The following is a 25,719-nucleotide window of genomic DNA, read 5'->3' as shown; positions in this document are numbered from 1 at the left end:
CTTTCCCCTGGTATGGACATTTAACCTCTTTGTTTGCCTGATTCCAAATTGTTTTCCAACATGGCTATACCATTTCATAGTTCCACCAACATTGTATTAGTGTGCTTAACTTTACACAACCCTTCTAACATAGATGTCCTTTTTTGTCATTTTGGCCAGTTTACAGGGTGTAAGGTAAAACCTCAGGGTTGTTTTGATTTGCATTTCTGTTATTATTAGTGATCTGGAGCACCTTTTTATGTGATTGTGAATACTTTGCAGTTATTCTTTTAGGACCTATTTGTTCATATTCTTTCTTTCCTTCTTTCTTTTTTTTGAGACAATAGGGATTAAGTGACTTGCCCAAGGTCACACAGCTAATAAGTGTCTGAGATCAGCCCCTTCTGACTCCAGGGCTAATGCCCCTAGCTGCCCCTGTTCATATCCTTTTCTTTCTTTCTTCTTCTTCTTCTTTTTTTTTTTTACCATTTTATATATTGCAGAATAGTTATTAATCATATATATGTATATATAGATTGTATATGCACGTAATACACATATACATTCTATACACACAACACACATGTGTATACTCACATATATGTTAAAATATATATTACATACCACACACGACACTAACATGAATTTAAGATTTCTTGTACAAGCAAAAGCCACTGTCCTCATAGAGTTAGGATGCCCGGGTTTTCAGGGAATCCCCTTTTTTTGGTCACTGTTTATTTTGCTGATCAAGTGAATAAATAGAATCCCTAAAGTTCTAGTCTAACCTCTTGTGGTCAGGTGTCATCATGTTATCCACGCTGGGCAGAATTCCAAATCTTTGGTCAGTGGTACTGACAGAGGATGATGCAAATCTGCAAGAACAGAAGAAGATGTGAGATCCAAAGGAAACTTCGAGGTCATCTAGGTCGACCCCTTCATTGTACATTGTACTGAGTCCTAGAAAAAGGAAGGGACTTGGCCAGAAGTCACACAGTTAGTGGACTGAAGAGCTTGAGTAGCCTATTTGTTCAACCATTTCAGTCATATCCAACTTTCTGTGACCCCATTTGGGGTTTTCTTGGCAGAGATACTGGAGTGGTTGGCCATTTCCTTCTCATCTTACAGATGAGGAAACTTCTGAAGCAAACAGGGTTAAGTGACTTAAGTGTCTGCAGCTAGATTTGATCTCAGGAAAATGAGTCTTCCTGACTCCAGGTGTGGCATTTTATCCACTCCACTACTTAGCCACCCCATGGTGAGCAGCAGTGTCTGACAATTCTTTTTATTTCCTCTATGCTCATTGCAAATTCACCTCATTCAATTTTTATTTTGGTAATTTGCTCTTCCTTTCTCTATTCTTGTCCAAGTTAGCTAATGATTTATCATTTTTGTTAGTCTTTCAAAAAAAAAAGCTTAGTTTTGTTGATTATTTTTAGTTTCTTTGTTTTCAATTTTATGTTTCATAGGATCATAGCTACAGAGCTAGAGGTAAACACTCTTATTTTACAGCTGGGGAAACTGAGGTCCATAGAAGTGAAGAGACAAGGTGTCAGAGACAGCAAATGACAGCCAGTCTGTCAACTTCACTCAGTCATTTAGCATTTATTAAGCACCTGCTACGTGCAAAGCACTGTGCAAGAGGTGAGGATACAATGAAAGGCTAGAAACATTCCCTGCTGCGAACAACTACTTACAGAGAAGATAAGGCCCTCTCTCTTCCTGCCCTCTTCCCTGCCTCCTTGTGGCGTCCTCCTTCCTCTGGTCCCAGACTCTTTCCCATAGGCTTTGGAGAGTGGAGCTACGGGAGGCATAGACCTCCGAGACATCCTAGAGAGGACCCGGAAGTACGTCACGCCAGGAAGTGGGTGGCTTCGCTGCTCGGCTTCCGCGTCCGGTCCGTACTGCCAGCTGTCGCCGGGATCAACTTGGTGTTGGGTGAGTTGGGTATTGGTTGAGTCGGGCTCCCGCGGGCTGGAACCGGCCTCCCTCAGCCTCCCCGACTCCCCCCTGCCTTTAGAACCTCTCTTTCTTCTGTGTTCGCTGTCTGACCAGTTTTGGGGTGACCAGTTAGGCCTCAGCGTCCCCAGTCCCCATTAAACGCCTCTGGTCACTCGGCATTTTATCCCCGCACTTGAGGCAGACACAAGCCTGGCCCCTGGATTTAGCTTCGCCTCCCCATAAATCACATCGCTCTTGAGCGATGTGCAGGACGGGGAGGGAGCAGAGGGGATCGGGAAAGGACCCAACCTTATCTGCCTCGTCCCCTTCGCTGCCAGACTTAGACTATGGGCCTTGCCTTTCTTCTCTTCTTAGCTGCTCACCCTTCCACCCATTGCGATTTTTCGTGCTTTATTTTTAGAAATAAATTTTATTTGCTATTTTTTTGTTTTTATGTGACCAACATTTTCCAATTCGCTCCTCCCCCATTCTCCCAGAGAACCATGTCTTTAAAACAATCAATAAAAAAGTGGTGAAAAAAAGCTAGCAAAACTAACCAACCTCAAAAACTTTGACATTATATACAGTGTGTTCCATATCCACAGTCTCTCCCCACCCTCGTTTCTTTTTTTTTTTTGTGGGTCAGTGGGGGTTAAATGACTTGCTCAGGGTCACCCAGTCAAGTGTCTGAGGTCAGATTTGAACTCAGATCCTCCTGAATCCAGGGCTGGTGCTTTATCCTCTGCGCCACCTAGTTGCCCCAGTCACTTTTCAATAATCGTCAGGTTCACTGACCTTTCCTCTCCTGTTTTTCTTACTTGTCTTTCTATTCCTAGTCTCTTGCTGGTTCATAGTGATGAACTGTGATTGCTAGAAAGGGTAGGAATAGGTACTGTGCCTGTGATTTCATTTTGTTGCTCTAGGGAGTTCTTGGATGAGGAAATTCCTTCTACTAGTGCCCCTGCACTGCAGCTTGAAGGCTATCTTAGGACTTACTCAGGATCAGCAAAGCCAGCAAATGACAGAAGTGGGTCTAGAAGTCAGCTCTTATTGGGTCTAAGGCAGCTCTTCAGCTAGCATGCCACACCGCCCCTCAGTTGCTGGAAAGAAAACAGCTTAAAGACCATTTAGGGCTAATCTAATCTGCTTCTTTTACAGATGAGGAGACGGAGGCTCCTAAGAGCTGAAGGGTCTTCTCTGATGTTCTACAGCTACTAGGCATTTGTGCTCACGTTCACTACACTGTGCTCACATTCTTTGAGCTGTTTTCAACATTTGAAACGTAATCATTAAATTGGGTGACATTTAGTCTCCTCAAACTCAGTATATCTAAAACATCCCTTATTTATCTTCTCCCTAAAACCTGTCCTTCATCTAGACTTAACTACTTCCTTGGAGAATACCACCATCCTTTTAGAAACCCAGGGTTCAGAGCTTCAGAGTCATCCACAACTCTTTCCTCTCCTTCATCCTCCACATTCAATGAGTTGCCAATTCAAGTCTGGCTTTGCTACCTCCCTGACTGGTGTCCTGCAGTACAGTAGCCTTCTAACCAGACTCCCTGCATTTAGCCTTTCTATTCGGGGCTTCTAAGAGCTGCCAAAATCACCTTCCTAAAGCACACTTCTGCTTATGTGACTGTATCCAAGCATTTTCAGTAGTTCCCTGTCATCTCTAGGATCATAGTTTTAAAGCTGGAAGGGATATTTGAAGCTCTCGAATTCAACTTTCTGTTTATGGATGCGAAACTGAGGTCCTGAGAGTTTAGATGACTTGCCTAAGGTATCTAGGTATTGTCAGCTCCCTAGTCCTGAGTAAATGAAGAATCTAAGTATTGGGGACAGAAATATAATAGTGGGACAATCCCTGCCCTCAAGAAGGTCACTGTGTAATAGGGGGAGACTATGTATAGGGGAGTGGAGGCCAGTGAAGGATGTTTGGGTTTGGGAATTCTCTAGGAATATGAAGTACAACAATAGGGCATGCCCTTTCCAGAGGCTATGGTAGTTTTGATTTGATTATAATTCTTACAATAAGATGGGGGGGGGGGCACGGGGTGGAAAATGGCCAGGGTGTGAAGATGAGGATGTCTGGAGTTCAAGTAGTTCAAAGAATCTATTCCAGCTCATACCTAAGTAGGAATCCCTGTAATGTCTTTTACAAGTCCAACCTCATCCTCTGCTTAAAGACCTCCACTTATGGGGACTTCACTGCCTTATTTTGTTGTCATTCAATTGTGTCTGACTCTTTATGACCTCATTTGGGGTTTTCTTGTCAAAGATACTACAGTAGTTTGCCATTTCCTTCTCTAGTTTATTTTGGAAGTTAGTATTTCTTTTCTTTCTTTTTTTTTTTTTTTTGGTGGGGCAGTGAGGGTTAAGCGACTTGCCCAGGGTCACACAGCTAGTGTGAAGTGTCTGAGGCCGGATTTGAACTCAGGTCCCCCTGAATCCAGGGCCGGTGCTTTATCTACTGCACCACCTAGCTGCCCCTCTCCAGCTTATTTTACAGATGAGGAAACTGAGACAAACAGGGTGAAGTGATTTGCCCAGGGTTACACAGTTAGTAAGTATCTGAAACCAGATTTGAACTCGGGAAGATGAGTCTTCCTGACTCCAGGCCCAGCACTGTAACCACTGCAGCGCCACTTAGCTGCCTTATAAGGGAGTTCAATCTTGAGCAGTTTTTTTCTTGAGAAGCAGTATGGTATAGTGAAAAGATCCCTTGCATTGAAATCAGGAGGGATCGGATTTGAATTTTTCCTCCAACATTGACTGGGCATGTAATGATCATGGGCAAATCACTTTCTTGAGCCTTCTTCTCCTCATCTATTTCATGAGGTCATTGCATGTAGTAGGGACAGGGTCAGGCTATGGTGAGAACATCTACAGGAGGAATTTTGTAAACCTTAGAGTTATGTAATCGTCAGCTCCTAATGGCTGTTATTCTTTCTCCAGCCTTTTTATCTGTCTCTTTGATTTCTCTAACGCATTTCACATTGTGATGCATGCTTAGTGAATGACTTTCCATCTTGATATCTCCTCTTCCCTTGACTTCCATGCTTTTGTACTCTCCTCTATCTACTGATCCTTCTGTTTTCTTTACTGGCCCTTTTTATAATCCTCGAAATGTAGACAGGCCCCTACACTTTCTCTTTTGGTGTTCTCATCCATTTCTTTGGCTTTAACTATCCTCTCACACCTAATCTCTATCCCTACCATTTCCCTGGAGCTCCAGGCTTACGTATCTAAGTGCCTCTTAGACCCTAACACATTATGTCCCACTGATAACTGAATCCAAAATGGTACTTGGCATCCTTGCCAATCAGTTTGTCCTTACTCTTGACTTTTTTCTTCCTAATAATAGCATCACCATCCTCCCTGTCACCCAGCCAGACATGACACCTTGGAGTCAGAATCCCAGAATCTCACCGTTGGAAGTTAAGATAAAGGACAATTTCTTGAGCAGGAATTCCCCCTCCTCCTCCCCCCCCCAAGCAATATCCTTGATAAGGAGGCACCCAGTCTGTGCTTGAAGACCTACCTATCTCATAAGGCTCCGATGGTTAGGCAAAAACTATCCCCCGTGAGATATCCAGACCTCCCTCTGCAATTTCTGGCCATTGTTTCTGGCCTTCAGGAGGCTCGGTGAAATGAAATCTAATGGCAGCCTTTCAAATGGAAGTCCTGCAAATAGTTAAAAGTGGATATCATGTCTTACTCCCCCCCCCCCCCCCATTAAAATCTTCTCACTAGACTGAACATGCCCAGTTCTTTGAAGTGGAGTTTCCAGTTTGCTCTTCTTTGGACAATCTCTAGCTCGTTGATGTCCTTCCTAAAATCTGATGCCCCAGGACTCAGTCCAGTACTGGAGATATGGTCTGACCAAAGTACAGAGGCTCTAATCCTGTTACTGCAGTCTCTACATTACATTGGTATTTTTGGTTGCCATGTCACACTCTTGACTAATTGAACTTTTTTGGGGGGGAGGGGCAGGGCAATGAGGGTTAAGTGACTTGCCCAGGGTCACACAGCTAGTAAGTGTCAAGTGTTTCAGGTCCTCCTGAATCCAGAGCCAGTGCTTTATCCACTGTGCCACCTAGCTGCCCCCTTGGTATATCTTCTTTATTAGTTCCTTTGGCCCCCAATGGATTGCCCTCCAGCCCAACTGATGCTAAGGCTCTTCACGCTTTGGTGGGTTGGTCCTCTCATGACAGGTCTGTCACCAGGCCTAGACGTGGTCCCTTTCCAGGTTGGTGCTACTTGCCAAAATTTGCCCTGAAATGACATACATAGCCTTAGAGAGCCTAGGCTCACTTCCAGGCAGTGACACTGGAATAGGACTTTAGTACACTGTTGGTGAGATATAAGGGCTAGCAAACTCTTTGTGAGCCTTAAAGGGCTGGGAAAGTGTTAGCTCCTGTAATTATTTTTTACTCTACCCTACCCCTTTATCTAATCAGTGGCCATCTCCTTTCCATTCCACCTCAGTTTACTTCAGGTCAACAAACATTTTATAAACACCTTCAAGCAATGAACCATAAACATTAATTAGGCACTTATAGTATGCACTGTATTCTTCTATACAGTGAGGATACTGATGTCAAGCAGTCCCTAATTTGCTGGAGTTTATATGCCACTGTGGGAGATACTGGTATGCTTTGTGCCAGGGGCCAGGCTTACTCTGGAATTCACCTTCTCATTTTCATTTCTCTACCACCACCCAATTTCAGACTCTCAGAACCTCACCTCTGGACAGAGGGGAATGGACAGTAACCAGATGCAGGTGGCAGCAGGCCAGGACTTGCAGTGCAGGTAGATCTGAAGGATTAGGTAAAATCCTGTGGTTCAGTTTCCCAAAGGTCAAATTGAGCAGTATGATAGTGTAGAAAGAAGGTACCCCTGGAAATTAGAAGACTTGAGTTTTAGTCATGACTCTGACGAGAACTATATGTATGGCATGGGATGTCGTGTCTCCATATAAAACCTTACTTTCCCCCTCTGTTTGTAAAATGGGAGAGCATAAATGATTCCTATGGTTCTTTCTAGCTCTAGACCCTATGATGTCGTTACTGCCAAAGTATTCCCACTTTACACATTGGACATAATCTTTCCCCCTTTGCAATGATACCTTAGAGTTTTGGTATATTTTTAAATCTATTTAAACTGATAGGTGTAAAAGGCAAACAACATTTAAACCCATAAATATCTGAAAATCATTCTTTTTATATTTAAAAATGGTTAGCTATTACACATGTTGATTTCTTAGTAGGTTTCCTGGAAATGGCTTCAGGAGCAGTAAAGGAGCCCACCTCCTAGCTCACCCTTTCCTTCATTGACTGACTATTCATTGTCTGGACACGTCTCTGTGAACTCAGCCCCCTGCTGTTTTTCCTTTGCCGTCTCTTCTTTCACTGCATCCTGGCCAAAAGGTAAGCAAACCCTTACACCTGTTTCTCCCATTTTCTTTTGGTGACATGGGAGCCCCACCTATGCATAGTCATTTCCTCTCACATAATGTTTAGCTGAGGGTCATGGCTGTTAGTGATATCACTGAGCACCATAGGGTGATCCGGAAGCAGCTGAAGTGAGGCAGTAGCTGTGACTGGGGCCCTCTGAGTCTCTATCAGTCTGGCATCCATGTCTCTTTATTTTCTCTTAGTTACTTATCAGCAGTTAGGGCACATTTTCACTAGGTTAGTGAGAATGTAGTGCTTGGAACTAGACTGGGCGATCTAAACATCAATAATTTGAGGCACAGATGAAAATGCTTTTGCATTTCCCTTTTCTAAAACACCAATTCTTTATTAATCACTTGAACTTGGAAGTCTTCAACAGTATTTTCTTCTTCTTCTTTTTTTTTTTTGGTGAGGCAATTGGGGTTAAGTGACTTGCCCAGGGTCACACAGCTAGTAAGTGTCAGGTGTCAGGTCCTCCTGAATCCAGGGCCAGTGCTTTATCCACTGCACCACCTAGCTACCCTTTTTCTTCTTCTTCTTCTTTTTTTAACAGTATTCTCAAACATTCTTTTGTTAAAATGATATCAACAGAGGACTAGCTCTTATTTATTTATTTATTTATTTATTTTTAATTTTTTTTAATTAATAAAGTATTTTATTTTTTTTCCGTTACATGTAAAGATAGTTCTCAACTTTTGTTTATACATGCTTTACAATTTCAGATTTTTCTCCCTCCCTCCCTTCCCTCCCCCCTCCCCTAGACAGCAGGTAATCTGATATAGGTTATATATATATATATATATATACACACACACATAACAACATGAAACATATTTCTGCATTAGTCATGTTATAAGAGAAAAAATCAGAGCAATGATGAAAAACCTCAAAATAGAAAAAAACAATAGTTTCAAAAACAAAAGAAATAGTATGGTTCATTCAGCATCTATACTCCGCAGTTCTTTTTTTTTTTTTCTTGGATTTGGAGATCCTCTTCCATCACAAGTTCCCTGGAACTCTTCTGTGCCATTGCATTGGTGAGAATATAGGAGGACTAGCTCTTAATGAAAATACAAGTAATATCCAGTTAGGGACCTTTCTCACCAATCCTCAACTGTTGTTAAGTTATTCCAATAACAAGGCATATTCATAGACCCTAAGTAGACTATTTAATACTTGCAGAGTCTAGAATGATAATAATGAGGTAACATACCCAAACCAGTAATCAGAGGAAGTTTTATATCTCTAAATGCTTACATCAATAAAATAAATGTGAGAAATAATTGTCAATAATCAATATCTTGGGGGACCTATAAATCGCCCCTTTCTAGTCCCCTCTTCCCTCCACCCAGAGATAAGGCCTCCTTGAGAGATTTCATCAAATCTCATCTAGGTCAAACCCAATCCAAACCAAAGCTAACAAAAGGAGCCTTAAGTAGAGACAGATTCTTTTGTATAGATAAGTCGTAGCACTTTACTGATAAGATTTGGCTTGCATGAATCAGTTCTAGGTGGGAACCTTTTTTGTCACCTTGGGTGGGGGTCTCTACATTTCTCCCCATGTCATCTTTACTTGAGTCATGTATCCCCTGATTTCATTTTAATATAACCCACCTCCAAATGATACTAACCAATTAGATTTGATTGCTGTGTGATGGACCTCCTACAGTTAGAAGGGTATATAAACTGAATTCCCACTGCCATTGGGGGTCTTTGGTCTGAGAGAGACATTCATAGACCTCATTTTATTAATAATCCACCAGCCATGTTAATAAAATGATTAAATTACCCAGATACCATATCTCTCATATTTTTAATTGTCACATAGAGAAAGAGCAAATCAATGAATTGGAGATACAATTTAAAAAACTAGAAAAAGGACAAATTAAAACTCTTCAACTAAACACCAAATTGGAAATTTGGAAAATTAAAGGTGAGATTAATACAATTAAATGTTAGAAAACCATTGAATTAATGAATAAAACTAGGAGTTGGTTTTAGGGGGGAAAAGCCCAATAAAATAAACCATTGGTTAATTTGATTTAAAAGAGAGAGAAGAAAACCAAATCACTAGTATCAAAAATGAAAAGGATAAATATACCACTGTTGTTCAGTTGCTCAGTTCTCTCCAGCTCTTCATGACTCTGTGGACCATAGCACTCCAGGCCCTTTTATCTCCCACTATCTCTTGAAGTCTGTCCAGCTTCATGTTCATTGTTTTCATGATACTATCTCTTCTCATCCTCTGTTGTCCCCTTTTCCCTTTGCCTTCAATCTGCCTTCAATCAGGGTCTTTTCCAGTGAGTACCATCTTTTCTTTATGTGGCCAAAGTATTTATGCTTCAGTATTTGACCTTCTAGTCAATAGCTTGAATTGATTTCTCTAAGTATTGATTGATTTGATCTCCTTGCTGTCCAAGGGAATCTGAAAAGTCTTCAAAGGCATCAATTCTGTGGCTCTCAGCTTTCCTTATAATCTAACCCTCACAGCTGTACATTGCTCCTGGAAGAACCACAGCTTTGACTACATGACCTTTGTTAGCAAGGTGATGTTTCTGCTTTTTAGTGTGCCATCCAGACATAGTTTTCCTTCCAAGGAGAAAGTGTTTTTTAATTTCATGGCCGCACTCACCCTCCTCAGTGATCTTTGAGCCCAAGAACATAAAATCTGATACTGCTTCCATTTCTTTTCCGTCTATTTGCCAAGAAATGATGGGATCAGTTGCTAAGATCTTAATTTTTCTTTTTGATGTTAAGCTTCAAGCCAGCTTTTACACTCTCTTTTTTGTTTTTTGTTTTTTCAGGGGGAAAGGAGGGTTAAGCCCAGGGTCACACAGCTACTAAATATCAAATGTCTGAGTCCAGATTTGAACTCAGGTCCTCCTGAATCCAGGGCTGGTGCTTTATCCGCTGCTCCACCTAGCTGCCCCACACTCTCCTCTTTCCTCCTCATCAAGATGCTTCTTAATTCTTCTTCCCTTTCCTCCATCAGAGTGGTATTACCTGCGTATCTGAAATTGTTGATATTTCTCTCAGTAATCTTAATTCCAGCTTCTGATTCATCCAGCCTGGCATTTCCCATGGTGTACTCTGCATATAACTTAAATTTTAAAAGGTGACAATATATGACCTCATGCTTCTTTTCCAATCATCCATCACCTCTGCTAGCTTATTGTTAGCAGTGCTTCCTAAGGCCCACATGACTTCATTCTCCAGGATGTCTGGTTCTAGATCAGTAACCACACCGTCATGGTATTGGTGATGTTAACATCTTTCTCATAGAATTCTTTTGTATATCCTTGCCACCTCTTCATCTCTTTTGCTTCTGTTAAATCCCTACCATTTTTTTTATCACGCCCATTTTTGCATGGAATATTTCCTTGATATCTCTAATTGTCTTGAAGAGAGTTCATCTTTTCATCTTTCCCATTCTATTGTTTTCTTCTATTTCTTTGAATTGCTCATTTCAGAGAACCTCTTTCCTTACTGTTCTTTGGAATTCTGCATTCAGTTTGATATACCTTTCCCCATTTCCTTTACCTTTCACTTTTCTTCTTTCCTCATCAGACAGTCATTTTTCTTTCTTATTTTTTTAATAGCATTTTAATTTTTTCCCCAATTACATGTCAAGATAATTTTTAGTATTCATTTTTATAAGATTTTGAGTTCCAAATTTTTCTTCCTTCCTTCCCCTTTTCCTAAAATGGTAGGCAATTTGATGTAGGTTATATATGTGCTATCATGTAAAACATATTTCTACATTGGTCACAGTTGTGAAAGATTTCTTTGGAATGTTTTTTGTTGCTTCATGTACAGTATTGCAAAACTCTGTCCATAGTTCTTCAGATACTCTAGCTACCAGATCTAATCCTTAAATGTATTCATCACCTCTACTTCATATTCATAAGGGATGTTATTTAGGTCATACCTATATGGTCTGATGGTTTTCCCTATTTCAATTTTTTGTTTGTTTTTTTTGGGGGGGGGGGCAATGGGGGTTAAGTGACCTACCCAGGGTCACACATTTAGTAAGTGCAAAGTGTCTGAGGCTGGATTTGAACTCAGGTACTCCTGACTCCAGGGCCGGTGCTTTATCCACTGCACCACCTAGCTGCCCCCCCCCCCCATTTCAATTTAAATAGAATTTTGCAATAAGAAGCTCATTATCTGATCCACAGTCAGCTTCAGGTCTTGTTTTAACTGACTTTATAGAAATTCTCCACCTTTGGCAGCAAAGTATACGATCACTTTGATTTGTTCATGTGTAGAGTCGCTTTTTGGTTGTTGAAAAAGAGTATTATCACCAGTGAGTTATCTTAAGAAAACTCTATTAGTCTTTGTCCTTCTTCATTTTGTCTGCCAAGGCCAAACTTGCCTATTTTTACAATTAGCTTTTGATTTTCTACTTCAGTACTCTAATCCCCATGATGAATATGCCATTTTGGGGCTGTTATTTTTAGAAAATGATGTAGGTCTTCATAGAACTGATCAGCTTTGGCCTCTTCAGCATCAGTGGTTGGAGCATGGACTTGTATTACTGTCATGTCGAATGATTTGCCTTGGATTTGAACAGATAGCATTGGGTCATTTTGGAGATCATACCCCAGTATTGCTTTTCTGCCCCTTTTATTGACTATGAGGGATTCTTGCCCACGGCAGTATATGTACTAATCATCTGAATTAAATTCACCCATTCCCGACTATTTAAGTTCACTGATACCCAAAATGTCGATGTTTAATCTTTCCATCTCCTGTTTGACCACATCCAGCTTAGCTTGGTTCATAGATTTTACATTCCAGGTTCCTATGCAGTATTGATCTTTACAGCATCAGAATTTCCTTTTGTTGCCCGAAGCATTTGCAGTTGAGTTTCCTTTCAGCTTTGACCTAGCAGCTTCATTAGTATTGGAGCTACTTGTAGTTGTTCTTGGCTTTTCCCCAGTAGCATATTGGACACCTTCCAACCTGAGGGACTCATCTTCCAATGTCATCTCTTATCATTTTAGTACTGTCCATGGGGTTTTCTTGGCAAAGATACTGGAGTGGTTTGCTATTCCCTTCTTTTTTTTTTTTTTTAGTGAGGCAATTGGGGTTAAGTGACTTGCCCAGGGTCACACAGCTAGTAAGTGTTAAGTGTCCAAGGCTGGATTTGAACTTAGGTACTCCTGACTCCAGGGTCGGTGCTCTATCCACTGTGCCACCTAGCCGCCCCTATTCCCTTCTCCAACAAGATTTTGCCCAATTCTATACCAAGATGTTTAACAATTTAAGTAAAATGGAAGAATTCTCACAAAAATATAAACTGCCCAGATTAACAGAAGAGGAAATAGAATATTTAAATGAACCTGTTTTAGAAAAAATAATTTGAATAGGTCATAAATGAGCTTCCTAAGAAAAAAGCATCTGGACAGATGGCTTTACAGGTAAATTCTACTAAACATTTAAAGATCATCTAATTCCAATATTAGATAACTTATTTGGGATAATAGACAAAGAAGGAGTCTTACCAAACTCCTTTTATGAAACAAATATGGTGCTTGTACCTAAACCAGGAAGAGCAAAGACAGAGAAAGAAAATTATAGACCAATTTCACTAATTAATATCGATGTAAAAATACTAAGCTAGGAGACCACAGCACCATATCACAAAGCTTATACATTGTGACCAAGTGGGATTTAGATCTTAAATGTAGGGCTAGTTCAATGTAAGTAAGGAAAACTATTGACATAATTGGTTATATCAATATCAATCAGAATGGACAACAAGGAAATAAAACTCTTTTTGCACATGATATGATTATATACTTGGGAAATCCTAGAGATTCAACTAAAAAATTAGTTGAAAAAATTAATAATTTTAGCAAAGTAACAATATAAAATAAACCCACATAAATTATCAGCATTTCTACATATCATCAACAAAGCCCTACAAGAAGAGATAGAGGTATTTCATTTGATACAATACAATATAAAATACCTGGGAGTATACCTCCAAGACAAACCCAGGAACTATATGAAAATAATTATAACATACTTTTTTAATTCTTTTTTTTGGGGGGGTGAGGCGATTGGGGTTAAGTGACTTGCCCAGGGTCACACAGCTAGTAAGTGTCAAGTGTCTGAGACTGGATTTGAACTCAGGTGACAGTTCTACCTAAGCTAATATACTTATTCAGTGTCATCCCAATTGAACTACTAACAGTTATTTTATTGAGCTAGAAAAAATAATAACAAGAATATCAAAGGAATTAATGAAAAAAAATGTAAAGGAAGGAGGTCTAGCAGTACCAGATCTTAAACCACATTACAAAGTGGTAATCATCAAAAGAGTCTGGTACTGCCTAAGAAATAGAGTGGTGGATCAGTGGAATAGAGTAGGTGTATAATACACAGTAGTAAATGATAAGAGTAACTTTGTGTTTGATAGACACAAAGATCTACGCTTTGGGGATAAGAATTAGTATTTGGTGGGGCAGCTAGGTATATAAATAAAATAAATCTGTCTGGGAGGAGAAGGAATCATGCTGATGTAAAACTATATTCAACAACTATTCCTTAGGGGCAGCTAGGTGGCGCAGTGGATAGAGCACCGGCCCTGGAGTCAGGAGTACCTGAATTCAAATCTGGACTCAGACACTTAACACTTACTAGCTGTGTGACCCTGGGCAAGTCACTTAACCCCAATTGTCTCACTTAAAAAAAAAAAAGAATTAGTATTTGGTAAAAATTGCTGGGGACATTGAAAGGCAATCTGGCAGAAACTAGGTATAGACCAACTGTTTACTAAGATAAGATTCAAATTGATACATGGTCTAGACACACAGGGAGACGTGATAAGTAAATTAGAAGAACATGGAACATATTGCCTGTCACACTTATGGACAGGAGAACAATTTATGAATAAACAAGCAATAGAGAGCATTGGGGGATAGAAAAGGAATAATTTTGATGACATTCAATTAAAATGGTTTTGTACAAATAAAAGCAATGTAGCCAAAATTAGAAGAAAAGCAGAAAATATTTTTTACAGTCAGTTTCTTAGATAAAGGCCTCGTATCTCAAATATATAGGGAACTGAGTCAAATTTTTTTTTCCCCAGGGCAATGAGGGTTAAGTGACTTGCCCAGGGTCACACAGCTAGTAAGTGTCACGTGTCTGAGGCTGGATTTGAACTCAGGTCCTCCTGAACCCAAGGCCAGTGCTTTATCCACTGCGACACCTAGCTGCTCCCTGAACTGAGTCAAATTTTGAAGAATAGGAGTCTTGTATGAAAAAATGCAGAGTGAAATGAGTAGAACCAAGAGAACATTATATTACAGTAACAGCAGTATTGGTTGAAGAGTAACTATGAATGACTAAGCTGTTCTGAGCAAGATGAATATTCAAATCAACTGTGAAGGAATGTGTTGTCCACTTCCAGGGAAAGAACTGATATGTGGAAGTATGGATTATTGGCCTCCTCCAGTGCAGGGTTGTCAAAGAAGGAGGGAGACAGCTTAGAACTCAAAATGTAACCAAAATAAGTAAAATAAATATGAAAAACACCCAACTTAATAGCCTTCTTTACCTTAATTTAAAATTCCTTCCATAGGGCACTAATGTGGAACTATGGCTGTGGAATTTCATGGCATATGGGCATCAAAACCCCTTACAAATAGTTTTCCTTATTCACTAGCTGGACCCATGCTCTTGTGAGAGTGTCCTTCTCTGAGTTTTTTCTTTTTCTTTTTTTTAATTATAAAATTATTTTATTATTTTCCAGTTACATGCAGAGATAGTTTTCAACATTTGTTTTTATAAGATTTCTAGTTTCGAATTTTTCTCCCTCCCCCTTCTCCAAGACAGCAAGTAATCTGATCTAGGTTGTATATGTACAATCACATTAAACAAATTTCTGCATTAGTCATGCTGTGAAAGAACAATCAGAGCAAAAAGGAAAAACCGCAAAAAAGAAAAACAGCAGCACCAAAAACAAAAGAAATAGTATGGTTCAATCTGCATCCATATTCCACAGTTCTTTTTTTCTGGATTTGGAGAGCCTTTTCCATCATAAGTCCTTTGGAACTATCTTGTACCATTGTATTGCTGAGAAGAATCAAGTTTATCACAGCTGATCAACATACATTGTTGTTGATATTGTGTACAATGTTCTGCTGGTTCTGCTCATCTCACTCATCATCAGTTCATGCAAGTCCCTCCAGGTTTCTCTGAAAATCCTCCTGCTCATCATTTCTTACAGCACAATAGTATTCTGTTACATTCATATACCACAACTTGTTCAGCCATTCTCCATTTGATGGGAAAACCCTCAATTTCCCATTCCTTGCCACCACAAAAAGAGCAGCTATAAATATTTTTGTACCTGTGGGTCCTTTTCCCTTTTTTATGATCTCTTTGGGAAAAGACCTAATAGTGAGTGGTATTGCTGGGTCAAAGGGTATGCACAGCTTTATAGCCCTTTGGGCTATAAAGAATGGTTGGATCAGTTCACAGCTCCACCAACAATGCATTAGTGTTCCAATTTTTCCACAGCTTCTCCAACATTTGTTTTCCTTTTTTGTCATATTAGCCAATCTGATAGGTATGAGGTGGTACCTCAGAGTAGTTTTAATTTGCATTTCTCTAATCATTAGTGATTTAGAGCATTTTTTCATATGACTATAGATAGCTTTGATTTCTTCATCCGAAAATTGCCTGTTCATATCCTTTGACCATTTCTCAATTGGGGAATGACTTGGATTCTTATAAATTCGATTTAGTTCCTTTTATATTTTAGAAATGAGGCCTTTATCAGAAGTACTAGCTATAAAAATTGTTTCCCAGCTTTCTGCCTCCCTTCTAATTTTAGCTGCGTTGCTTCTGTTTGTACAAAAGCTTTTTAATTTAATATAATAATCATCCATTTTGTATTTCATAATATTCTCTATCTCTTGTTTGGTCATAAACTGTTCTCCTTTCCAAAGATCTGAGAGGTAGACTATTCCTTCCTCTCCTAATTTACCCATGGTATCACATTTTATGTATAAATCATGTACCCATTTTGACCTTATTTTAGTATAAGGTGTAAGATGTTGGTCTATGCCTAGTTTCTGCCATACTATCTACCAGTTTTCCCAGCAGTTTTTGTCAAATACTGAGTTCCTATCCCAGAAGCTGGAGTCTTTGGGCTTATCAAACAGTACATTACTAAAGTCATTTACTACTGTGTCTCCTGTGCCTAACCTATTCCATTGATTCTCCACTCTGTTTCTTAACAGTAATTTCTGTCTTTCTTGTTTCCTTACTCTCATTATTTCTTTTATATATATATATATATATTTTTTTTTTCTTTTCCCCCTGTGGGACAATGAGGGTGACTTGCCCAGGGTCACACAGCTAGTAAGTGTCAAGTGTCTGAGCCAAATTTGAACTCAGGTCCTACTGAATCCAGGGCTGGTGCTTTATCCACTGCGCCACCTAGCTGCCCCACTCTCATTATTTCTAACCACACACAAACACACAGAAACAATACACAATTGAAAGTGGGAACTCCCCACTCTTAGCACTTAGCCTTCTGGGTCCACTCTAACATTTCTGAGAGTGTCCACCCTGGGGATTATATTTCTCTATTCAGCAAGGAATAGTTTTGTTTTGTTTGTTTGTTTGTTTGTTTTTTGGTGAGGCAATTGGGGTTAAGTGACTTGCCCAGGGTCACACAGCTAGTACGTGTTAAGTGTCTGAGACCGGATTTGTACTCAGGTACTCCTGACTCCAGGGCCAGTGCTCTATCCACTGTGCCACCTAGCTGTCCCTAAGGAATAGTTTTTGAATCTAGTTTTACATCAGCATGATTCCTTCTCCTCCCAGACAGATTTATTTTATTTATATTTATTTATAGACACATATGTGTATATGTACATATACATATGTGCATATGATATTTTATTTTCTCTCCAATTACATGTTCAAACAGTGTTTTATAACATTTTAAAAATAGTTTTGAGTTCCAACTGCTCTCCCTCCCTTCCCCCCTCCCCTCCTTGAGATGGTAAGCAATCCGATATAGGTTATACATGTGCAATTATGTAAAACATTTCCATAGTAGTCATTTTGTACAAGAAGATTCAAATAATCCCAGACATATTTCTAAGTGTTCTTACTAGAAATTTAAAGGCAATGAATATCTTAGCAACTTCTAAAGTTTCACACTAGTCTTAGGTGGACTGCCTTCTGAAAACAAAACAAAACAAAACACAAAACTCGTATCTTATACTAGTCCATTTTTCATTAATCAATTTTTCAAGGAAAATCCCCTACAGTGTTTTTACCAGAGTGCTTTTCTCCCAACTACTTGTGTGTGTCTGTAGTAGAAAGAGGCATTTCTAGGGGGTCATCCCAGGGAAGCCACAAGCCAGGCTGACTCGTGACTCTTTTTACCTTTTTTAGTGCACCCTATTTTCTGGGTTCCTCCCTTTCCTCCCAGGAAGAGCACAAGAGACCTGGTCATGGTGGTTGATCTTCTGACACCTTGGCCTCAGGTAAGCTGCACGTTCCTTGCCAAATTCCCTTTGCTACTCTCTAAGTGTAGCTTTGGCTCTTTTCTCAGCATTTTCTCCTAGCAATCCCCTGTTTAGGGACTTGAACCTTGTCTCCTTCTGTCAGGAGCCTGCAAGATTCCATTCTCATTTTATAGATAGGATTGAATTGAAATGGGTTTTTGGTTGTTTTTTTTTTTTGAGTAGATGAGGCAGTGGTAAAACCCAGATTTTCTGGCTCTCTTCCAGAAATAACTCTTTTTCATCCTGATTCCTATGTGCCACATAAACTTTACCCCTGCTCTTCTAGTGCTATTATATCTTCCTTTGATCCCAGACCAGATTGTTGAGATTGTACCCACTTTAACAGAATCCTCTATTTTTAGGAGTCAGTAACATTTGAAGATGCTAGCTGTGTATGTCTTAGAGGAGAAAGAAGGGCAACTGGACCTTACTCAGAGGAGGCTCTACAGGGATGCAGTGCTGGAGAATTATGGGAATATAACCTCATTGGGTAAGGCCCCCACTCCAGCTTGACTCTGGAGTCAGAATCTGTTTCTTGAGTCCTTGTTTTAGTAACTTGGATTGTAAGTAACTGAAAATTGCCACAAGTAATCGGAGCAGTAATCTACCTGTACAGTGGTATGAGACTATTTTTAGATAGATGTGCTGATTGTCTATTCGGGTGTGGGCCTCTGAAGGTTTAAGACCAATCCCCAACATCCATATCTTTCAATATCTTTCATTAAGTACAACTTTTTCTAGAAAGAAAGAAATGTTGGACCCTGGGGAAGTCACTTAGCCCTCATTGCCTGCAAAACCAAAACAAAACAGAAATATTGGATAGAAACCATGAGAGAGTACAGATACACTAGGAAGTCCAGTTTTTTTCTTTATATATTTTTGCCGTATTATATCTTTTTTCTCAATCATTGCAGGCACACGTGGGCTGCTACACATGCTTTAGAAAGGACAGAAAGGAGCTGGGGAAGGGTCAGGGAAAGGCAATTCTAATGAGCCCAGGGCTGGCGGGACTTCCATACGGGGATAGCTGAGACCTTTTTAGTCTTGAAAGGCAAAGGCCAAGAAGGGACATGATCTAAAATGACGAAATCTGGAGCTTGGACCCGGCCTTGGTCATCAGCTCTTCTCATGCTAGTAGTGTTAGGAATGAACCAGACCCTGAAGGTTAGGGGTTCTGGACAGAAAAAAGGAAATACATTTTCACACAAGAAGGTGTAAGTAATGAGAGAGTTGGATTGAAGTGGTTTCTGCCTTGCCGTGCCTAGCAGGATTTTAAAAAAAAGATTGTTCTAAAAGTTCAGCATGGTAGATTGGAAAGAACAATGGCTTGGGAGGTGGAGAATGTGGGTTCAAATCCTGGCCATAGTATTAAGTACCTTTGTGGCTGGGGAACAGTGACTTCCCCTCACTGGATCCTTGCTCCCTCATCTGTAAACGAGGTCGTTGGAGTAGGTGATCTCTAAGGCCCATTTTGCCTTAATTCCTGTGATGATTGTAGGCCTCATGCATTCTTTAAAGTTGAACCCAATTTCTCTTTCTTCTATCCCCTTCTTCTCCCTTCCTTTTTTTCCTTCTCCTTTCCCCTTCCTCTCTTTTTTCTCCTGCTCCCCATTCTTCCCCCTGTCCTTTTCTCCTTATCTATGGGCTCTTTTCTTGCTGTCTATAAACACACTCACAGGCTTCTCCAAAAAGTTACAAAAAGCATTCCCCTAACCCTGGCATCCCCTCAGGCTATCACATCTCCTTCTCATTTACTGGTGAATTCCTGGAAAAAAATGCTTATACTTAGACTTTAATTTCTCACCATTGTACAGTCACTGTAATCTGGCTCGCGACTCTACCACTCTACTAAAGCTGTTCCCTCGAAAGTTGCCAGTTTCTTCATTGTGAAGTGCAGGGCCTTTTCTCAGTTTTGTCCTGGGTTTGAGTCCTGGCCCTACTAGCTGTGTGACCTTGGAGAAATTACTTAACCTCTCTGGACCTGTTTCTTCCTCTTTATAATGAGGAGAGAATATTTAATAATACTACTCACACCACCCACCTCATAGGGTTGTTGTGAGGATCAAAGTGGATAATGGCTATAAAGTGCTTTGTAACCATCAAGCATTACATAAATGCCAGTTAAGTTGTGGTGGTGTGATGAAGATGTCACTGATGTCTTATCATTCCAGTTTCTTCTACCCTGGTTACCCTATCCTCCTATAATGGACTCTGTGTTCACCTTCCATTTCATGCCACCTTCTCTCCCTCCCATATTTTCATTCTTTTACTAATCTCTTCTTTCCTTGGCTTGGAAATCCATGTGGAGTGTTGTCAGAGCCCTGTGTTTTTCAATAGCATTAGTTAACTTGAGGGCAGCTAGGTGGTACAGTGGATAGAGCACTGGCCCTGAAGTTGGGAGGACCTGAGTTTAAATCTCACCTCAGGCACTTATTAGCTGTGTGACCCTGGGCAAGTCACTTAACCCTGATTGCCTTGAACATCTGGGGCTATCTCCAGTCATCCTGATGTAGATGTTGCCACTGGACCCAGATGGCTCTGGAAGAGAGGCAGAGATTGGTGACCTTGCACAGCCCTCCCTCACTTAAATCCAATTCACTGCAAGTCGTGACATCACCTCCTGATGTCCTGGTCCTCTTCGAGAACAAAGGACAAACAACAACAACAGTTAACTTGAAGATTCTGCCCTCAGTTTCAGGTGGGCTAGTTCCTGTTTCCTAGCAAAGGAACAGGTGACATTGGTATTGTCAGTGTGTGGTTTCAGAGGATCAGACCATGTCTGAGAATAAAGAGATGATTCCAAAGCATGCCATTTCGGAAGAAGTCAAAGCCCAGGCTAGCTTAGCAGCAGGATCACTAGTGGCTATTGTGTAGGCTCTTGCTGTTGGAGAGGACCGTGATAGCGCGGTAGCTTTCAGAGACATTTGTGCAACCTGCAGAAGAGAATTAGCTAGGGTTGTGAGACAAGCCTGGGTTACATGTGGGTTATGCAGAAGGAAGCCTATTAGAAGCCAGATCCCAGATACATGTTTCATATGATCACAGTTTTAATCAGAATTCAGTTTTCCTAAGACAGTGGAAGAAACACAAGAGAGAAAAACCCTATGGATCTAGTAAACCTGGGCAGTTCTTTAAACATCAAAGAATTTGTATAGGAGACACAGCCTCGGAATATAATAAATGTGGGAGAGCTTTGTGTGGGAGCTCAGATCTTACTCAACATTAGAGAGCTCTTTTTTTTTTTTGCGGGGCAATGGGGGTTAAGTGACTTGCCCAGGGTCACACAACTAGTAAGTGTCAAGTGCCTGAGGCCGGATTTGAACTCAGGTACTCCTGAATCCAGGGCCGGTGCTCTATCCACTGTGCCACCTAGCCGCCCTGAAAACTCTTGACAGAAAGAAATCCTTTGGATGTCAGCAAAGTGGGAAAGGATTTAGTCTTAATGTAAACCTTATTCGACATCAGAGAATTCACAATGGAGAAAAACTCAATGTATGTAACAAATGTGGAAGAGTGTTTATTCAATAGCACTTGTTGTTTACTTGGCAACATAATTCGCAGTAGAAAAAGCCCTTTAGGGGCAGCTAGGTGGAGCAGTGGATAGAGTACCAGCCTGGAGTCAGGAGGACCAGAGTTCAAATCCAGCCTCAGACACTTAACACTTACTAACTGTGTGACCTGGGCAAGTCACTTAACCCCAATTGCCTCACACACACACAAAAAAAGCCCTTTATATATGCAGTGGATGGGAGAAAGCCTTCAGACTTAAGGAACACCATCCCCCCTCCCCCATTTAATTAATTAATTAATTATTTTCCATTACACATAAAGATAGTTCTCAACTTTTGTTTATACAAACTTTACAATTTCAGATTTTTCTCCCTCCCTCCCCTCCCTCCCCCCTCCCCTAGATAGCAGGTAATCTGATATAGGTTATATATATACACAGAATAACATTTATCCTATTTCTGCATTAGTCATATCATAAGAGAAAAATCAGAGCAATGATGAAAAACCTCAAAATAGAAAAAACAACAGCACCCAAAACAAAAGAAATAGTATGGTTCATTCAGCATCTATATTCCACAGTTCTTTTTTTTTCCTTGGATTTGGAGATCCTCTTCTATCATGAGTTCCCTGGAACTCTTCTGTACCATTGCATTGGTGAGAAGAATATAGTCCATCACAGTAGATCAACACTCAATAAGGAACACCATTTTCAACCTCAAAGGAATAGGAGGGAGAAACTCCCTTTGTGCAACAAATGTGAGAAAACCTTTAGGAGGCATTCAGATCTTAGCTGACATTTGATAAACTCACATGGAATGAAATTGTATGAATGTATTGGGTGTGGGAATTCTTTCAAGAAGGAACTTGGCACTTAAAAAGCATCAGAAAACTCATATGGGAGAAAAATCCTTTGAATGTACAGAATGTGTGAAATGGCTTTGGGAGGAGCTCAGAGGTTATTAAGTAAGCATCAGAGAATTCATGGAGAGGAAAAAACCTGATGAATGTAACGAATGTGAGAAATCCTTCCATCTTAATACATATTTTATTGCACATCACTGAAAATATGTTAGAGTGAGGCCCTATGAATGTAACAAATGTGCAAAAGACTTGAAGTGTAACACACACCTTATTTAGCATCAAAGTATTCCAAGTGGACAGAAACCCTATAAAAGGAATGACTGTAAGTAAAGAAAGCCGTCAGGAGCAATACACACCATTTTTTTTTTCAACAACAAACATTTATTTTATTTTTTCCAGTTACATGTAAGGATAGTTTTCAACATTAATTTTCATAAGATTTAGAGTTCCAAATTTTTCTCCCTCCCTCCCTCCCTTTCCTGCCCCCTCCACAAGATTGCAACCAGGTTATATACGTACAATCCACAAGTGTTCTTTTTATCAGTTCTTTCTATGGGGGTGCATAGTAAGCTTCTTCATAATACACACCATTTTTAACATCAGAGAACTCACAATGATGAGAAACTTACCAAATGTCAAAAATGTGGGAAAGCTTTCAGAAAGAATTCAGAACTTATTAACCATCGGGAAATCCATGTAGAAGAGAGGCCCCATGAATGTATTTGGTGTGGAAAAGCCTGAAAGAGAAACTTAGATGTTAGCAAACGTCAGAGGATTCATACAGGAGGGAAAGCCCTTTAAATAGACCAAATATGAGACAGCCTTCAGTTAGAGCTCAGATTGAAGTAAATATGAGGGAATTCATACTGGAGAAAACTCTATAGATATACTGAGTGTTCGATATCATTTAGAAGGTGTTCAAACCTGATTGAACATTCAAGAAATCACTAGTGTGAAGGTAGTAGACAGAGAGGGCTGAATACCCTTAAAAGCGATCTAGACATCTAGAAGAGGAATGGGAACTCAGGTTGGGGAAGGGCCATTCTCTGTGCTTGGTTAATGTTAACAATTCACACGGCATGCATGGGATTAGGCAACTATGGAAAAGATTCCCTAGAATACCCATGACAGCTGGTCAAGGCAGCTGTCTCTGGATTCGCAACTTTCACGATAATTGATGAGATTAACATCTCTCCTCCCTCATGTATCATTAGGATGTAACCAAGGTAAACCATAATCAATTAGAAACTAAGGATAAATTGAGGAATTCTAAGCTGAAATGAAAGTCTCTTGAAATGAAGTTCCCTGGATTACATTTGTATAATGCTTTGAGGTTTGCAGAATGCTAATGGATATGAGACAGCAAGTTGGTATAGTGAATAGAGTCCTTGTACTTGGAATCAAGAAGGTCTGAGTTCAAATTTTGCTTCAGATGCTAGTTGTGTGGATTTAGGCAAGTCACTCAACCTCTCTGTGTCTCAGCTTTCTCATCTGTAAAGTAGGGATAATAATAGAAGCACCTACCTCATAAGGTTGTTGTGAGGGTTAAATGAGATAACAGAGCACTCTGCAAACCTTGAAGTGCTATGCAAATTATCCTAATGATCTTAGTGCAGGTTAAAGTTTAAACTATTAGCTTAAAACTGCATTAAGGGGGTAGCTAGGTGGCGCAGTGGATAAAGCACCGACCCTGAAGTCAGGAGGACCTGAGTTCAAATCCAGCCTCAGACACTTGACACTTACTAGCTGTGTGACCCTGGGCAAGTCACTTAACCCCCATTGCCCTGCAAAAAAACAACAAAAACAAAACCCAAAACTGCATTAAGACCTTCGGGACACCCAGTATAAGCAGCAGTGATGATGATGATCATGAAAGTGTGGTGGTCCATGTGGAATAGAGAAAAGGCATCATCAGAAAATAACAATGTTTTTGGTGCTGATCCTAGGGACATGATATCTTGAACAAGTGCCCTGTCTACTTTAGTTTGCCTGTGAAGAGTGGGGAAGGTTATATTACATCACCACATTTTTTTTTAAGAATTTTTTTTTTTTTAGGCAATTGGGGTTAAGTGACTTGCCCAGGGTCACACAGCCAGTAAGTGTCAAGTGTCTGAGGCTGGATTTGAACTCAGGTCCTCCTGAATTCAGAGCCAGTGCTCTATCCACTGCGCCACCTAGCTGCCCCACATCACCACATTTTGATCTTAGGACCATCCATTAATTCCCTTTGCTCTGATATTGATTTACCAGACAACCATCTGATCTAATTTTGGTGTCACGTATAGGCTTCTTTCTCTATTTGGATAAAAATGTGCTAACAGATCCTGGGCCACTTGCTGCTTATATTTCTCATTGGAAATGAATACATTGGGGAAAAAAAAAAAGAAAGAAAAAGAAAAAGGCATGGGAGCAGCTAGGTGGCGCACTGGCCCTGGATTCAGGAGGACCTGAGTTCAAATCCAGCCTCAGACACTTGACACTTACTAGCTGTGTGACCCTGGGCAAGTCACTTAACCCCAATTGCCTCACCCCCCAAAAAAAAAAGGAATATGTTGTCATTCAGTGTCTGGTAGTTTCAGTTAGAGTGAATCAATTCCTCAGGGCTCGATTTATCCTTTGGGTGAACTGCTAAAGTCTAGTCTCCAAATGTGCAGTGCTAAAGAGCAAATTGTGGTGGCATATTGATGATGATGATGCTCATAAGCTACAGCAACCCAATTGAAACCTGGTTTGAAATAGCCAGCTGACTGTATCCACTCATTTATTATACCAGCAATGCCCACTCGAAATGTCTAGGGGGTTCCCTTCTGCAGGAACATGCACCATGATGAAAACAATTATATTGTTGTTGTTATATAATATTATCATTATATGGGAAGCATAATCTGTTGCAGCAGCATGTAAGAATGAGTGAATAGGTTTTCATTGAGTACTCCTAGACATTAGTTTACAAACACATGTCTTTTTTCTACCTGTATCAGAATTGCCTGTTGTTGGGAAGTACAAAGGAGGGGCACCTTGAGATGTCAGTCCATGCTTTTTAGTCCATGGATTTTTTTTTTTTCAGGGCAATGAGGGTTAAGTGACTTGCCCAGGGTCACACAGCTAGTTAAGTGTCAAGTGTCTTAGGGCGGATTTGAACTCAGGTCCTTTTGAATCCAAGGCCAGTGCGTTATACACTGCGCCACCTAGCTGCCCTAGTGCATGGATTTTTAAGAAATGTTCTGGTGTGAGCTAGAAATTTGTACAGTAAATTTTAGTGCCCCAGGTGAGAGACACCAACAGTTTAGCTTCTTTCTTTACATTTCCGGCACTGACTCAGAAAACACTGAAAACATCAGTGATGGCAACGGCAAGAAGAATGTGTTACAAAATGAGTTACTTAATTATAATGCCACTTAAAATTAGAGGAAGGTTGCAAAGTAGCGAAGGTAC

At 40.2% G+C, this 25,719-nt stretch overlaps 1 long non-coding RNA gene across 1 annotated transcript; it reads left to right on the top strand.

The window, feature by feature from the left end:
* Positions 1-1,870: 1,870 nt before the first annotated feature.
* LOC122733336 lies at positions 1,871-18,405 on the top strand. Its single transcript, XR_006353817.1, has 4 exons — positions 1,871-1,914; positions 7,186-7,348; positions 17,801-17,892; positions 18,276-18,405. It is a non-coding gene; the product is annotated as an uncharacterized LOC122733336 (long non-coding RNA).
* Positions 18,406-25,719: the final 7,314 nt, after the last annotated feature.

The sequence above is a fragment of the Dromiciops gliroides genome, chromosome X (genome assembly GCF_019393635.1).
Source record: "Dromiciops gliroides isolate mDroGli1 chromosome X, mDroGli1.pri, whole genome shotgun sequence".
NCBI lineage: Eukaryota > Metazoa > Chordata > Mammalia > Microbiotheria > Microbiotheriidae > Dromiciops > Dromiciops gliroides.
The sequence above is the reverse complement of the archived record's forward strand: the minus strand, read 5'-3'. Positions and strand labels throughout refer to the sequence as shown.